This window comes from Tupaia chinensis, unplaced genomic scaffold, assembly GCF_000334495.1.
Source record: "Tupaia chinensis unplaced genomic scaffold, TupChi_1.0 Scaffold000232_1, whole genome shotgun sequence".
Classification (NCBI taxonomy): domain Eukaryota; kingdom Metazoa; phylum Chordata; class Mammalia; order Scandentia; family Tupaiidae; genus Tupaia; species Tupaia belangeri.
This window is the reverse complement of record NW_006159708.1, coordinates 2,727,680-2,742,627: the sequence shown is the minus strand read 5'-3', so window position 1 is coordinate 2,742,627 and position 14,948 is coordinate 2,727,680. Positions and strand designations below refer to the sequence as shown.

General features: G+C 37.7%; 1 protein-coding gene and 1 pseudogene across 1 annotated transcript in view; both read left to right on the top strand.

The window, feature by feature from the left end:
• NDUFAF2 (NADH:ubiquinone oxidoreductase complex assembly factor 2) overlaps positions 1-14,948 on the top strand; it is a 186,895-nt gene that overhangs the window by 59,454 nt on the left and 112,493 nt on the right. The window lies entirely within an intron of this gene.
• LOC106734850 (60S ribosomal protein L7a pseudogene) lies at positions 7,394-8,256 on the top strand (annotated as a pseudogene).

The window sequence follows — 14,948 nt, the reverse complement described above, 5'->3', positions numbered from 1 at the left end:
TCAGAGAGAGAGAGTACGAAATCAGCGCCCCAGGGGAAGCCCATGCTTTTATTCTACTCTCAGGATTTTGGGCTTATACTCACATGCATCAATTGTGATTTTCAGGTTGCCAGGTCCAGGATTTATTATACTCTCAGGATTTTGGGCTTATACTCACATGCATCAATTGTGATTTTCAGGTTGCCAGGTCCAGGACTCAAACTACTAAATTGGCCCTATGGAATCCAAGGCCTTAACTATCACACCACTTGCTGGCTTATATATTGCTACTTTTGATAGTCTATGGGCTGCACTTTGAAGAGCAATTAATGTAGAATAATAGATAAAATCTCTTCAGAATTTTGAGCAGGTTCTGTTATATTATCTCAGGTTCAACCCAGCCATGTTGGCATGTGCTGCTAAGATGCTGTACTCTGCAGGCTGGGACCACAGGGGAGTCCTGGGATTGATTCCAATCCAATCTAAAGGTGTAGTGGCATGCCCCTGAAAACTCTGGGACTTAGGGAAGAATGAGAGGAATTGCAACCTTGAGACTGATCTTGGTAACATAATCAATCCATGTTTTAAAAAGAGCCAGGTGTGGTGACATGTGTCTATAGTTCCGAGTAGGAAGCCGAGGCAGTAGGATGACAACAGAGACCCTGTCCTAAACACACACACACACACACACACACACACACACACACACAACAAACAAGGGGCCTGCAGATGGTATGGTGGTTTACACGGCTGGGTCTCACATGGCTGACTCTGGGGTTTGAGTCCTGGACCCAGCAGATTGAAAACACTGGGCACGTGGGTGTGCATGCTCAAAATCCCAAGAGGAGAATGAAGAAGGGATTGCAATGTGGTCATCTCTCTTGGGGGGTGATTTCTCACTTTCTCTTTCTTTCTGTCTCTGTCTCTCTCTGGTGAGCACACATGCCCTATGGCAAAAATTTTTTTAAATAAAAATAAAAAATAATCTCAGAGTTGTTGAAATGAAGATTTATAAACCTCCTAACTGAATATTTTTAGAACTTTTAAGAAATTGGTAATTGGTAGACCACTTGAACCTGAAGTTTACACAGTCTAACAAGTCTATTTTTGCCTTTTTTCTCCCTCATACATGGTTAGCAGAGTAGGTTGAGTAGTGTCCTCCAAAAATTCATGTCTCATGTCTTCCAAAAACCTCAGAATGTGATTTTTTTTTTGGAGGGGGGGGGAGAGGTTTTTGCTATAGGGTGTGTGCGCTCGCCAGAAAGACAGTCACAGACAGAAAGACTGAAAGCAAGAAATCACGTCCTGGGAGGATGGCCACATCACAATCCCTTCTCCTTCATTCTTCTCTCAGGATCTTGGGCACGCATGCACACGCACTGGCATGAGTTCAAGCCACTGGGTCTGGGACTCAAACCACGGTCGACTACCTGGAAGTCCAGCAACACAGCCATTACGTTAACTGCTGGTCCCCTAGAATGTGATCTTATGTGAAACTGGAGTCTTTGCAGTATATTTAATTAAGATAGGATCCTACTGGATTAGAATAGACCATACATTCAATGACTGGTGTCATTACAAGAGGAGAGGATGCACAGAGACATACACAGGGAAGAAAGCCATGTACAGATGGAGACTGAAATTGGAGTGATGCAACTATGATGCAGCTGCAAAGCAAGGAACACCCAGGAAAGTCCAGAGCCCTTTAGGCAAGGAACGATTCTTTCCTAGAGCCCTCAGCAGGAGCATGGCCCTTCCTACATTCTGATTTTAGGCTTCTAGTCTCCAGAACTGAGACAATAAGCATCTGTTGCTCTAAGTCACCCTATTTATGGTTCTTTGTTATGGCAACCCTAGGAAACTGCAGCCAGTGTTCCCGATCCTTCTCTCATGAATTTATAATTCCCTGCTTATTTCTATATATTTGCTCCATTCACTTAATTGTAAAGTCCTGATGGCAGAACTGTATCATATTCATTCCATACAATAGCTGCTTAATTCTGTATTAAGTATATATTCATTTTTTAAAATTTTTCTATTTTTTTGGAGAGGTTTTTTTTTTTTTTTTGGCTAGAGGGCACATGCGCTTGCCAGAAAGACAGAGAGAGAGAAAGTGAGAAGTCACCCCCTAGGGGAATGACCATGCTGCAATACCTTCTCCTCCGTTCTCCTCTTGGGATCCTGGGCACACATGCACACGTGCCTGGCATGAGTTTAAGCCACCAGATCTGGGACTTGAACTGTGGTCGGCTACATGGGAGTCCAGCGATGTAGCCATTATGCCATCTGCTGGTTCTGATAATCATTGCTTATATGAATATCCAGATATTCATTATTATATGGGAGAGTCTTTAAAATTTCATGTAAAATGTATATTATGAAAAAACTATGCATGGACTTCAAAAATTTTTTTGCACTGAAATAAACTTGTACTTTAATTCTATTCTTGCCAAGATCTTTTGAAATATCTTTTGATGTTGAGCACGCACCCCACATGTGCCTGGCATTTTCAAATCATCGAAACTATGTGAACATTCTTATTTTTTAATATTCCCAAATGTATTATTCATGAACAGACATGTTAGTTTTTATTAAATTTGCAAATGTGAGGAAGACTGGAGAATAAATGACCATAAAGATAATTCTTTTTTTTTTTTTTAATTTGTTATAGGGTATGTGCTCTCTCCAGAGAGAGACAAGAGAGGGAAAGTGAGAAAGCATCCCATCCCGGGAGGATGATCACAGTACAATCCCTTCTCCTCCATTCTCCTCTTGGGATTTTGGGCAAGCATGTGCACACACCTGGTATGTTTCTTTTAAGCCACCAGGTCTGGTACTTGAGGCTATGTGGGCTCTAGTTACCTCAACCATCATGCCACCTGACTGGTCCACCATAAAGATATTCTGTATGGAAAAAGTTGTAGAAAATTCTCTGGGCTTGGGTTTCTTTCTTTCCTTTGTTTTTTTTTTTTTTTTTCTTTCTTTCTTTTTATTTTTAATTTGCAATAGGGTGTTTGTGCTTGCTGGAGAGAGACAGTGAGGGAAAGTGAACCTCCCCAGGGGGTATGGCCATGCCATGGTCACTTCTCCATCAGTCTCCTCAGGATATTAGGCATGCACCCACATGTATGGCATATTTTTCAAGTTGCTGGGTCTAGGACTCAAACCTGTGGGATCCAGCCACCATAATCACCATGCTACCTGCTACCTGCTGGCCCTTGCCTTGCATTTCTAGTTACCAAAGGTATGCTAACTAGTGCTATAGCGTTGTTTGTTTGTTTGTTTTAAGAATTATTTATTTAATTCCTCTTGTTATTATTTTTTATTTTGATCTAAGAGAGACAGAGTGAGAAAGAGAACGAGAAAGCAAGAAAGCAAACCACCAGGTCTGGGACTTGAACCTCAGTCAGTCATGTAAGAATCAAGCACCTTTAACCACCACACCACCTGCCAGCCCCTAGTGCAATCACTCTTATGTTCCATCCATCTGAAAGGTAAGGTTTGAAGTAGGTTTTAGTAGTAGATGAAATCTCTAACATGCTTTTGATCTGATTTTCTGGAGAAAATTCAGTTTGTCATAATTTTGCTCTAACATCATAGAATACAGCTGAAAATAAAAAAGGTAACTATTACATTCTGTCCAAAGCACAGATAATTTATAAAGATTAACATTTCAGTAAAAAGTCTCAAAGAATGTGAACTTAGGGAGCTAGATTATGATACAGTGATAGAGCACAGTGCTTTGTGAGGCAATGCCACGTGAAAATGCTCCCAGTTCAAGTCCAGAGACCTCCTTGAGTACTAGGTTCATGCTTACCCATAATCCAGGGCTGGCCAAAGATTTGGGGTGGATCACAGCACTGGGTACTTGTGAGGATGCCTCCCAGTCTGGAAAGCCAGCAGACTTCCAGCACACTATCTCTGTCTCTCTTGCTCCTAGAAGAAAGAAATAGACTTTTAGAAAATAAACAAAAGGTAATGTATTTTATGAAGAGCTTATATTCAGAAGTGACACCTAAAGGATATATAGAGATGTATATTTTTTTAATTGTCAGAGGGTATGCGCCCTTGCTGGAAGGATAGAGAAAATGTGCACTCCAATGCAGTGTGGTTGTGTGGTCACACCATAATCCTTTTCCTCCACTTCTCCTGCCTATCAGTATTTTGAGCACAGTCCTGCATGTTTTTTAAGACACTAGGGCTGGGATTCAAACCATAGTCAGCCATACAGAATCCAGTTTCCAATGCACAGCACTTACCACTGCGCTGTGGTGTTGCCCTTTACATTTTTTAATTTAAAAAATTTCCATGAATTGGCTTATAGCCTGAATTTCAAAGACAGAAAAAAGTTATTATTAATAATATGCTTATGTATGAATGTAAACTTATTCTCCATTTACTAGTATTATTTATCTCTTAATTAGAGCTAGTTTTAAATATTGCTTTGAATATTATCCAAGAGATGGATTATTACCAATAGAGGCATTAGTGGGTACTTGTAGGTTGTTTTTGCCTGTAACAACTTTTTTCATATATCTTAATATACAAAAACTCCCCATGTTTGTATTAATTAAGAACTATTATTTAATGCATTACAGGAAGTGGGCTTGTCTTAGAATAAAAGAATGTCAAGTTTAAAATTTGTCAGTCTTAAATGCGTGGCTGTTATAGTTACAAAAGAATTACAAATTATAAGCAGAATTTATTTTACTGAACCAGATAAATAAACATCACTTGTAATAGTTAAACCTTCATATATCCATGAGCTGAGACTCGAATACCTTCTAATAAGGAGAAAATCATTTTTTTAATTAGTAGATAACATTGTTTCCAGTCATTTGTTCACAATGTTGCCTAGAGAGAAATGACAATTTTAAGGGTCACTTAAAAATTATTTTCTTTCTGCTTTCCAGTAATGCTTTTCACATGCCGCAAATCAAATAAAAATTCCTGTGGCATTTGAGGGCAAACCAGGTGTGCTTCTTGAAGCCTGACAGTTTACCTGACACATCATGTAAGTGAATTGTATGGATAAAATTACCCATAATAAATTAAAAATCTAGGTATGGGAACAGCAGGTGGTATAATGGTTACACCGCTGGACTCCCATGTAGACGACCATGGTTTGAGTCCTGGACCTGGTAGTTTAAATCTCAAGCCAGGCATGTGTGTGTGCATGCCCAAAATCCCAAGAGGAAAATGGAGGAGAGGGTAATTATATTGTGGCCATCCCTCCTGGTGGGTGTATGTGTGTGGGAGGGGTTAATTTCTCACTTCTTGTCTCTCTGGCAAACACTTCTCTAAAAAAAAAAAAAAAAAAAAAATTTTAAGCATTAGACTCCCTCATGGCTGACTGTGGTTTGAGTCCCAGACCTGGCTACTTGAAACAGGCTGAGCACATGTGCATGTATACCCTAAATCCTGAGAGAATGGAGGAGAAGGGTTTGAAGTGTGGCCATTCCCCTGGGGCATGAATTCTTTCTCTCTCTCTCCATCTCTCTCTCTCGCTCTCTCTTTGTCTCTCTCCAGCAAGCACATGTACCCTATAGCAAAAAATCTCTCGAAAGAAACAAAAAATCCAGGTATGACCAAATAGATTTGTAACTGATATGTTAGAGTCTTTTTTAAAAATATACTTGTACTTCTGGACTTAGAGGTATTATTCAGACTGCCTGAATTTGCACAATAACTTTGATAACACTAATTTAGCTATAGGAGAGCATTTAACTTTTGTTTGAAATTCATTGGTCCTTTATAAATGAATAATTCCATGATTGTGATTTAAATTTCTCCTATACCCAAGGGCTCATTATTAGAAGACCAGTAGCATAAATTATGGGACATACACACAATAGAGGCAGCTGTTAAAAAAATAATGAGGATATGCTTTGTCTTACCATGAAAAAATTTAAATATATAATACTAGGTAAAATTAAAAGTACAGAAGAGTCTATAGAGTAAGCCAGTTGTAGAAAAACAGGGGAAGAAATTTGCGTGTTTTATCACACACGCACATATACACTCATATTTATGTTGACCATGTGCATAAAAGTCCATAGAAAGATTAAAAAACTAATAAAGAAGGTTTGTCAAGTTATGTGTATGCACAAGAATGGGAAACTAACAACTTAACAGATGGGACTACATGAGGGAGATTTTTTTATTATACAGGTTGAGCACCCTAATTCATTAAATCTAAAATCCAAAGTGTTCTATAAAATTGCAAGCTTTTTTTAGTGCTGACCTGATGCCATAACTGGAAAATTTTGCCCCTGACCTCATATGATGGGTACCAGTCAAAATGCTGTAGTACAAAAATTTATAAAATTACCTTTAGGAAATGTATATAAAGTATACATGACATATGAGTAAATTTTGTGTTTGAGTCTTGTATCCCATTCTCAAAATATTGCATTGTGTATTAATATATGCAAATATTTAAAAATCCAGAAAAGTCTGAAACCTGAAAGTCTTCGGGTACCAAGAATTTTGGATGAGGATTACTCAACCTGTATACCATTTTGTGCTTTATGTTTGAACCATGTATTAGTCCAAAATACTGGTAGATAATGTTATGTTTTTAAAACTATGCTAGTGATTTCTGTTTTAAGAAAGAGTAAGTGAAAACTAACTTTAAAAAATGTTTCCAATTAATATAGACAGTAGAATATTATTCAGCACTAATAAGAAATGAGCTTACCGAGCCATGAAAGGACATGGAGGAAACTTAACTATTACTAAGTGAAGAAAGCCCATCTGAAAAGGCTATGTGCTGTCCAATGTGACATTCTGGAAAAGGCAAAACTATGAAGACAGTAAAAAGATCAGTTGTTGCCAGGAGTTAGGATAAGGCAAGGATGGACGTGCAGAGCACAGAGGATTCTCAGTGTGGTGAAACTACTTTGTTTGATACTGCAATGCTGAGTATATGCCATTGTACATTTGTTCAAGCCCATAGACTGTTAATCGCTAAGGCTGAACTCTAATGTGAATTAAACAGGTCTTTGGGTGATGATGATGAGTCAGTGTAGATTCATCAGTTGTAACAAACATAACTATTCTGGAAGGGATATTGATCAAATAGGTGAGGTGATGCATGCGGAGAGTGGGATATATACACCTGGTACCTTCTGCTCAGTATTAATGTGAACCAAAAAACTGCTCTAAAAAATAAAATCTATTTAAAAAAATTACATTTGGGGCTGGCAGGTGGTGTGGTGATTAAGGCTCTGAACTCCCACATGACAAACCGTGGTTCGACTCCCAGACCTGGCGGCTTGCTTTCTCACTTTCCTTCTCTCTCTCTCTGGTCAAATTTTATAATAGTAATAATGATGATTAATATAATTAAATAAAATAGCTCTTTTAAAAAATTACATTTGAAGGTTGATCAAGAAAATAGGTAAAGCATAGAAAAGTCATGCTCTCTCCTCCAGTATCCCAAGATGCCAAAGGGAAAGAAGGCCAAGGGCAAGAATGTGGCTCCGGCCCCTGCTGTGGTGAAGAAGCAGGAGGCTAAGAAGGTGGTCAATCCCCTGTTTGCGAAAAGGCCTAAGAATTTTGGCATAGGACAGGACATCCAGCCCAAGAGGGACCTCACCCGCTTTGTCAAATGGCCTCACTACATCCGGCTGCAGCGGCAGAGGGCCATCCTCTACAAGCGGCTGAAAGTGCCTCCTGCCATTCACGTTCACCCAGCGCCTGGACCGCCAGACAGCTACTCAGCTGCTCAAGCTGGCCCACAAGTATAGGCCAGAGACAAAGCAGGTGAAGAAGCAGAGGTTGCTGGCCCCGGACTGAAAAAAAGGCCACTGGCAAAGGGGATGTCCCCACTAAGAGGCCACTGGTCCTCCGGGCAAGGGTGAACACTGTCACCACCTTGGTGGAGAGCAAGAAGGCTCAGCTGGTGGTGATCGCATATGACATGGACCCCATCGAGCTGTTTATCTTCCTGCCTGCCCTGTGTTGGAAGATGGAGGTTCCCTACTGCATTATCAAGGGGAAGGCCAGGTTGGGACGCCTGGTCCACAGGAAAACCTGTACCACTGTCGCCTTCACACAGGTTAACTCGGAGGACAAAGGTGCCCTGGCTAAGCTGGTGGAAGCCATCAGGACCAATTACAATGACAGATACGATGAGATCCGCTGCCACTGGGGAGGAAACGTCCTGGGCCCGAAATCTGTGGCTTGCATCGCTAAGCTGGAAAAGGCAAAGAATAAAGAGCACGCCACCAAACTGGGTTAAGTGTATGCTATTGAGTTTTCTGTACATACAAGTGATACAACGGTCTCCTTCAAAAAAAAAGAAAAAAGAAAAAGAAAAAGAAAAGTCATGATGTGTTTTTTGTTTTTCTCTGCAAAAATGTGTCATGACTTTTCCGACAACCCAATATAAGTTGCCATGATAGATATGTTGAAGCTACCAAAAATATAAGGTTAAAGTCACAGCCTTCTAAAAGCGTACAATAGTTACATTAGAAAAATAATCATTTTATAAAATGATTTTGTGTACTATCCTCTTGAATAATGGTTATGTCTCTGATTTCCCTCCGAAGTCTTTCAATCAGCAGATTAACTTTGTGATTCTTCCAACTTTGCTGCAGAAGATGTAATTTTAATTCCGTATCATCTTAGTTACCTTGCTTAAGTTGCTCTTCATTGTATGTTTTGTAGAAAATAAATAAATAAATAAAATAAACAACTAGGGATAAATATGAAAATGAGTGTTTAGGTTTGTGTGGCTAGTTTTGGTAACTGCTTTGAAATTGTATTCGCTTTTGGGTTAACTTTGTGAAACTATTGACAACTGAGGCCATTGAACCTGCTGCTCTGCTGGGCAGGATATGTTCTTGAGCTGCCCTACAGAGTAGGCCCCTGCTGAATAAGACAACTTAAGAATCATGCTGTTTGATTTCACAGGATTTTCTCCTCTCTTCTGTGAGGCCTTACATAGTGGGACCTGACTATTTTTGTGAAAGTTGATGGAATTTACCTTCTAATTAACTCTTGTCTGAAACATAGGACCTTCTAGCAAACATCACTGTTTACCCAACTCTGTCTTCCTGATGTCTGTCATTGAGTTCAACGCAGGCTGACTTCACCTGTAAGCCTATCTCTCTACTCCCAATGCAGCTGAACTAGGCCATAAAACCTACAGACTTCCTATTATAAAGTACTAGTTAGATAGGCCCTTACATTAAATGAGGTTGGCTCATTAGGCATATCATTTCACTGAGAATAAAAGCTTAGACATAATTATATCTCATGGAATATGCCTGTTTATTTTACCTCTTGCAATGATGTGTACTATGAGGTTATTAGAGTCCTTTCCTAGATTTTAACCCCTTGGTACGCAAAAAGCAAGCACTGATGTGGTAACTTCTTTCATGGGATTTAATAGTTTATGTCTGCCTGTTTTCAAAATTACAATTTTACATAAGGAATTTTCTAACTTTTAGGCCTGGTCATTTCTTCAGACAAAAATCTGTGGCATGCCAGTGAGGAGAAACCTAAAAATGGAACTCTTGTTTTAGTGAAAGCTTTAATGGAAGAGTTTTGTGGAAATTTAACTTCTAATCTATTATATCTTTCCTAAGTAGCCCTTGCAATATTTTTATGGACTCATAAGGTTTAATTAGACTTTTAGTATTCTGTCAAGAAAAAGTAAAATTGATACAGGTAAGGATAGATTACCCTTATCTTTGACAACACTAGGAAGATTGTTGTATACCTTTCTACTTCTTAGGTAAGTGATTTATATGTAATTTCTGGAGGGCATATGACCTCTCCAGTAAGAGAGAGAAAGAGAGAGAGGGAAAAAGAAAGTATTCCCCAGTGGGTGTATGGGCACGCCACAATCCTTTCTTCATTTCTCCATCCTTTTGGTATTTGGGGCATACATGCATATGTACCTGGTGTTTTTCAAGCTCCTGAGGCTAGGATTTGATCAGTAATTGACCATGTGGGATTCAGCTCCCTAAACCACTAGTCTACAGAGCTGGCCTCATAGATTAGTAATTTTAATTTCTGTCAATTTGGGTACATATTTTAGATGTGAACTCATTTTCTTTATCAAGATACTTAAGAAATACATAACCTTTTTTTATCTTTTAACTTTTTTTACATATATATGTCATTCCAAATCTGTATTTTCTGTGGAGGAAATTACTTTGGATCCGAAGTATTTGGATATAAATCCAGTGCAGCCTTACTAAAACCCATTTATGAGTAGAAGGATGCCTTCTCTGTGGGCTCTACTTTTAGAGACAGATTTATTAACCTAAATGAGAATATTTCTCCAAATCTAGTAATGCAAATGGGGGGAGAATTATTACTTGGTTTTGTACTTTAGAAGCCTGTATTTTATTTTCATATTTAATTTTTTCTTTAATCACAAAAATAATACAAAAAGTATGAATATATATACATTTTTTAAGAGAGATTTTTGCTAAAGGGCATGTGTGCTCTCTGGAGAGACAGAGACAGGAAGCAAGAAATCACCTCTCAGGTGAAATGGCCATGCCACAATCATTCTCTATTGGGATTTTGGACATGCACACACATGTACCTGGCATGAGTTTTAAGCCACTGAGTCTAGGACTTGAACTGTGGTCAACTATGTGGGAGTCCAGTGATATAATCATTACACCATCAATTGACCTCATGGAAATGCTCATTCTAGACAGCCAAAGTCAACCATAGTCCTTATCTAACCTCTTCTCCCCCTCAAATAACCAGTTTGCAATTTGGGATATATTTATATTAGTCAGAATAGGCTTTGATATCAAGAAGTTTCTTTCTTACTTACTCCAGGTTGCAGTAGTGATAGGTCAGTTTCACTCAGAGAACCAGACTGATACAGATTCCATCATGTTGTAGCTACAATATGTAGAATATCAGATAGTTGAGCAGAGGAAGAGTGCTCTAGGGGATTGTTTTTGACTAGCATTTAAATGTTTTGGAATGGCAATAGGACGTAGGTATCACTTTGGCTCGCAAACCATGAATGGAGAGGCCTATCTTCATGGTCACAGGAAGTGGAGCATTTGTTATGGATGAGCAATAGAAATCAGTATCACAGTAGTTTACTTTTCTCTGTTTATACTACTGTCTACATGGTCAGCTAACAGACAAGAATATGTTTTTAATTTACTTTTCTTTGATTAGTGAGTTCATATATCTTTATTTTTCCATGTATATATTTCCCTCCTGTGTAAAAACTATTAATGTCCTCTGTCCTGTTTTATTAGTTTGTTATTTTTTGTTCAGCAATTTTCTGTATATTAGGAAAATTTAGCCTTTTGACTTCATTTGGTTAGAATTTTTCCAAAGTTTTGCTTAACCTCTCTCTTTTGTTCTTTCGTTCTTTCTTTCTCGTGCTCTCTTTTCTTTTCTTTCCTTTTCTTTCTTTCAATAGGCTCTCGCTACAACACAGTCCTCCTGCCTCATTCTCCCAAGTAGCTGGTCCCGAGCTACCTGGCTTTTAGGGTAGACTGTGAATCATTCTAAGGTCTCCCCTGAGTCCTCAGCCAGCCGAGTTGGTAGTGTCTTCCAGCACACACTGCTACGGCTGGGCCATTTGTAAGTTTTTTCTTTCCCAGAAATTTATCTCTGCTTTTTTTTGGAAATTATGTAACCTTGTTCTTGAAAGTTTCTTGGTCTTCTGTCATGTATACAATGGCCTTTCCCAGTCCAAGATGATCTAATATTATTTTTTTAAATCCCTGATTGATGTCACTTCATATCTGAAATATTAAGCTTTGAATAAGGCAGCTAGCCCAATGATGTAAATGCTTACTTTTCTTAGGCACCCAAGACTGTTCTGTAGATTCTTCTGTACATTTTGACTTCTTATGGTTACTGTTTTTTAAAAAATTATTTTCATTGACAAATAAAAATTACAATATTTATGGTATTTTGATATGTGAATACATTATGGAATATGAAATCAAACTATTTAACATATGCATTACCTCACATACTTATTTTGTATAATAAAACCATTTTGAAATATACAGTATATTTTTATTAACTATAGTCACCATGATTTACAGTAGATGTCTTGACCTATTCCTCCTGTCTAACTAAAACTTTGTACCCTTTTACCAACATCTTCCCAAATCACCCACTGTATCTGATAGTTACCATTTTATTCTCTATTTCTAAATTTTGACATTTTTACAATCTACATATGAGTGAGATCGTGTGGTATTTGTTTTTCTGTGTCTGGCTTATTTAACTTAAGATAATATTCTGCCAGGTTATTCAAATTGTGAATAACAGGATTTCTTTCCTTTTTAAGGATAAATTAATATTTCACTGTGTGTACACACATTTTTTTTTATCTAGTCATCTATTGATAGACACTTAGGTAGTTTCCATTATCTTGGGTAGCGTTGCAATTGACATGTAGTGCATATATTTCTTTGACCATATATTTCTTTGACATGCTGATTTCATTTTGTTTAGATATATGTGTCCAGTAAGTAGTGTGATTGCTGGATATTCTAGTAGTTTTATTTTTAACTTTTAAGGCACCTTCATACTGTTTTCATAATAGCTGTACTGATTTACATTCCTACCAAAGCACTTGTTATCATAGAGGAAACGCTTTCAATTTTTCACTATTGAATATGTTAGCTATGGACTTCTCATGTATGGCTTTCATTAAGTTCAGTGCATTCTTTCAAAACTTAATTTGCTGAGAATTTTTATCATGAAAGGTTGAATTTTGTTGAGTGACTTCTTTGCATCTATTGAAAGGATCACATGGTTTTTGTATTTCATTATGTTAACATAGTGTATCACATTTATCGATTTTCTTTTATTGAACCATTTTACCTTCCAGGAATAAATCCTACTCAGTCATGGTGAATCCTCCTTGTAATGTGCTGTTGAGTTCAATTTGATATTATTTTGCTTAGTATTTTTACATTTAGTTTCCTCAGAAATATTGGCCTGTAATTTTCTTTTCTTGTAGTGTCCTTGTCTTGGGTATCAGGGTAATGCTGGCCTCATAAAGTGAGTTTGAATGTATTCCTTCCTCTTCGATTGTTTTGGAAGAGTTCGAGAAGGCTTCTCTAAATGTTTAGTAAAATTCATCAGTGAAACAGTCAGGTTTTGACTTTTTCTTTCATGGAATACTTTGTATTACTTGTTCAATCTCCTGACCCATTATTGGTCTGTTAAGATTTTCTATTTCTGAATAATTCATTCTTACAATTAACTATTTACCCATAGTATCTAATATGCATTTTGTTACATATTTTATTACCTGTCATAGCATCTTTTTTGAAGGCCTTAGTTAGTGGCAGCACATCTGCAAAAAAGTAAAAGTTAAAAATTTGGATGTATGCGTTTTGAAGGAACCCAAATTTTGCCATATTTAAGATGGTCTTGGGACTGGCCAATTGATAAGGTCATCTCTCTAGCATGCCTGGCAAATAACACACACATACCCTTCACATGCTTTGTGGATCAAGGATGGTCTACGTGATGGTCTTTTCTGCTCTGTTTTGCACTCTAATTGCACCTTACTTATGGTGCAATTGCCCCTCAACCCTCTCCCACCACCTCCATACTTGGGAATATAATAATGCTGCCCCAAATGGTTAGCTTTAAATCATCTCTGTTTCCCTCTCCCCCACCTCCTACATTTATTTTTTTTTATTTGACCTTTCTCTCTACCAGCTATCTGAAAACTTTGTTTAATCATGAATTCACTAGATCTCTGTAGCAGAAGTATAGCTTCTCTGTAATGTGCCAGGGTTGGTCTGAATTTTAAGAGCATCAAAGCTTCCTTTGCCTACCTTTTTCCTTAAGCAGTAGAAATGCTTGGTCTTAAACCTAATTTTACACTACATAATCAGAATCTAACTTATGATCGTCCTTCTACTCTCACCCTAAGGAGAGCACTAATACAAATGACTAATGCAAAACCGATACAGGTAATGCTTATTAAATGCCAGGCACTATTCTTAGCACTTTATATATAGTAACTAATTTTATCCTATGATCCTATTTTATCTTATTCCTGTTTTATAGATAGGGAAACTGGGGCATAGGGGGGTTAAGTACTTTTCAGAGCCAGGTGATCTGGCTTTAGAGTCTGTGCTCTAACCAGTTGCCTGTGCAGTAAAAATATCTTAAGTTTATTCAGCATTTGTTTGTCAGCTTAGTTGGTGTCAAGGCATTCCAAAGTAATCTTAGCTATTTATAAAGACTTCCAAGGGGTTTGAGGTAAGGGTTGACCTCAGCAATTTCTGAACCAGCCCATGGTGGTTTTGCATTATGTAGGCACTGCCTCTGGATCTCAATTTTTGTAGCAACTGTTTCCTCGTCTTTTCTCTGATGTTTCATGTTGCTTAAATTGTGATGAGAGTCTTGTCTGTCCGGTGTGAACTGTCACAGAGCCCAGAAGTAAAAACAGAATCATTCCAACTATTCCCAGAATAATTTCTTATCCCAGTACGGTTTCCTACTGGAATATTAAAGTTGGGAAAAGTGAAAGGAATAAAGTGGACTGTTTTGGTGATACTGTGGATGCCTAGAGTTTGCTTAAGTGGTATTTATGTAAGGGTGTATCTTGTCACTAAGTGAAAAGAAAGCCTTTCTAGCCATTTATCAGTAATTTTATAGTCTCTATTTTATGGCAGGTGGAATAAAAGAACAAAGAAGGTTTACTTCCAAAGCAATTTATTAAACATGAAGTAAAAAAAATCAAAATAGACTTGTTTCTTTTCACATTTTTCTCTACAAAATTGCCTTATTATTGATGAATGAATTCATTTCTCTTTCATATCACAAATTTAAGTGTGTCTATGAATAAGACCCAGTGTCTAATATTTTTTTTAAGTTCTAAATATGCTGTGGAATTGACTTTAAAAATTCATTCCCTTGACTGTTTCTTCCCTTTACAATTTGGAGAGTTTTGAAATTATGTTTGGATGACTTTCACTGAGGAGATATGT